Source organism: Propithecus coquereli, unplaced genomic scaffold (genome assembly GCF_000956105.1).
Source record: "Propithecus coquereli isolate 6110/MARCELLA unplaced genomic scaffold, Pcoq_1.0 Scaffold404, whole genome shotgun sequence".
In the NCBI taxonomy this organism is placed as follows: Eukaryota; Metazoa; Chordata; class Mammalia; order Primates; family Indriidae; genus Propithecus; species Propithecus coquereli.
In genome coordinates, this window is record NW_012149775.1 from 731,379 (window position 1) to 734,599 (window position 3,221).

Here is a 3,221-nt window from a genome sequence, read left to right on the forward strand (position 1 = left end):
AAATAGTGCCCCAACACCAGTGACTGAGGCTGGGGTTGACACTGACTAAAAGGACAAAGGAAATCAGGGGTCCAGTCTCCCCTCCATGCTGAAATAACCCCCATCCTTACACCCCTTTTGTCTGGGTCACGTCCACTATGTGGATACTTGGCGGTGGAGGTCTGGGGCTCTGGCAGCTCCCACGGCTGGCCAGTCCCTGATGGAGAGAAACTAGTGCTTCTCTCATCCGTGCTGGAACTTCACTTAGACATCGAGTTCCTTCCAAGCTTCTCTTTTTCCAGACTGAGTTCTTGTCCTGGTTCTGGAACAGGTAGCTGTGCGTGGTCCAGGATAGTTCAATTATCTGGGCCTCTGCTCCTTCATTTCTTATAATCATGATACAATCAACAAAAATTGGTAGAAAATAATATGTACCAGGCATGCCGAGTTCTGGGACCAAAAAAAAAAAAAAAATTGAATAAGGTAATAGGTCCTGCCCTCAAGGAATAGAACAGCCAGACACTAATAATATAATGCAATACTTCTATGGTACTATATAAATTATAAAAGAATTACTTTACATGTGTCTATTGAACTGTCATAACTAAGGAAGGTGGATAGTACTATAATCAACCCAAGGATTCATTCACCCACAGAACATTTGTGAGGCGATTACTCTCTGCCAGTCACTGCTAAGTGGTGAGAGAGAGATGGTTCTTTGTGGAGCTCACAATTTAGTGGAGAATGGCAACCATTAAATAGACAATTACAAACAAAGTCTGATACGTGCTGGGAGAAAGGTGGTACAGGATCCCAGGGGATAGTGGTGGCTCCATATAGGAGGGGCCTTGGGATACTGATCAGGAGGGAGTAGGGGGCAGGGCCGGAAGCTGTTTTAATATAGCAAGTTATATAATACAGCAAAAAAACAGAAGTCAGTAGTCCACGGTGATGAATTGCTATGGGAACATCCAACGGGGCAGTTAAGCCCGTCATGGCGTGTCAGGGGAAGGCTCCTAGAGGAACAGGTCCAAGCTGAGGCTTAAAGACTCGGCAAGAGTGTTCACCGGACATAGAGAGGGAAGGGCATTCCAGGCAGAGGGAACAGCAAAGGCCAAGGAACATGACAGCTTCGGAAGACTAACTTGTTCAGCATGGCTGGGGCAGAGGGTGCAAGGGAGAAGTGGGGAAAGGTGGCTTGGTCCAGTTCTTGCAGGGCCTTGTCAGCCATATTAAAGATGTAGGCTTTATCCAGAGGAACATTGAGGAACTTTAAGCCTAAGACTAAAAAGGAGAGCATTATGCCTTAGAAAGATCACTGTGGTTGCAATGTGGAGACTGGCTTGGAAAGGGGAGAGAGCAGAGACTTCTGCAGCCGTCACAGGGAGAATGGAAACCAGAATTGAGGTAGTAGAAGATGGAAAGAGAGAACTAGTTTTATGGGATGCTTAGGAGATACAACTGACAGTTCTTGGGATTGCTTTGCGGTTTGGGGGAAGGAGGAGGACAGGTGAAAAGCGCACATCATGTTTCCTACTTGGCAACTGGGTGAGTTGTAGGGCCATTTCCTGAGACAGGGTTTGTGCAAGTGGAGCTGGGGAAAGAGAGGTGGTGGCTGGAGCCAGAGATGTGGCATCATCGGCATATAGGTGGGAGGAGAAGAGAAGACTGAGGAAGAAAGCGAAGAGCATATAAAACGGAGAGCAGGTAAAGAGGAGCCAGTGAGACAGGAAAAACCTCCTACCGTGTGGTGTAATGAAACCGTGGGAAGTCGGAAGGAGGGCGAGGTGCGGAGTGCTGCTCCCAGCTGGTGACGTGAAGACCGGAGAGTATCCACTGGCAACAGGGAGGCCTCGGTGACCTGGGTGGGAGCAGTTCTATCGGAGAGGTGAAATCAGAGGCCCCAGATGTCAGAGGATTAAGGAATACTTTGGAAGAAGGGAGCGGAGGCGCGGTGGAGGTGAGGATGTAATTTTCAAGGTGGTTGTCAGTGACTGCAATGAAAGAAGCATGCGGGAGCAGAGAACATGGAATTGAGGAGCTTTTTCTTTAAGTTTGGAGATTTTGGTGCGTTTAACATGCAGTGAGGAAGAAGGAGCAAGAGGAGGAGGGAAGGTGGAAGACGCGGGAAGGTGGGAATCGGCGCTGTAAGCCCTGCAGGCGGGCGCGGGTGCGGTCCGGGAGCGGCAGGGAGCAGCGCTGACATTCAGCCTGGTACGGCTGGCTTGCCTGGTACGGCTCGGCCAGTTGTTAAGACACTTCTGCACCGGTCAGTAAGTAGTACAAGAGTAACTGCAATTAGCAGTAAAAATAATAAAGTAAATTCTAATACGAACTCCTCAGTTAAAGCTAATTAAGGCATCGCAACAGCCATTGGTAAATGGGCTTCCCGCTGCCCCTGGGAAGCCTCGCAGCGCCACCTGCCGGTGTGGCAGCATCTCTGCAGGCTGGGAGGCTGCTTTGCAACTTCGTTTTGAAACACTTAAAATTGCCTGTTTACATTATCTTCGAGTTATGGAGTTGTTACTGCTTCTAAATAGATTAGCTTCTACTTTGATTTTATTGTTAGCGCATTGTCATTCTTGTGTCAATAGCAAGTTTCAGTGTTTTAATATTTACAAATTTGAGAATTTTTAATAAAATACTAAAGCCAAATGAAGAGACAACAAAGTGGATGTTTCTTGATGTGCCTTTTGAAATATTATAAATGAGAATCTTTGGATTCCTCAGGAGAACAAAGAAGAAATAATATTAATGAGCTGCAGCCTGGAATGTCTTCTTTTGTTAACTGTGCAAAAATCAGACTAATATGGAAATTGTTTCCACCTAATAATAATTATATTTTGAAAAATTTCTAACACAGAGGAAAAGGACAATAAATACCCAAATACTCAACACAAAGATTCAACATATTCTAGATAAAAAAAACAAATAAAAAAATTCAACAAATGCTAACATTTTGCCATATTCGCTTTACTAGTCTCTACCTATCCTAGGTATTCACCTATTTGCGTACTTACCTATCCTTTTTGTTGTTGTTACCTTTTATTTTCTAAATTGTAATCTTTAATTGTAAGTTGACAAATTATAGTTTATATATTTATGAGGTACAAGTGATATTATGATTTATGAATTCACTGCGGAATAATTAAATCAAGCTAATTAGCTATCCATCCCTTCAAATACTTAAATTTTTGTGGTGAACATTTGAAATTCACTCTGTTAACAATTTTGGAAATGCA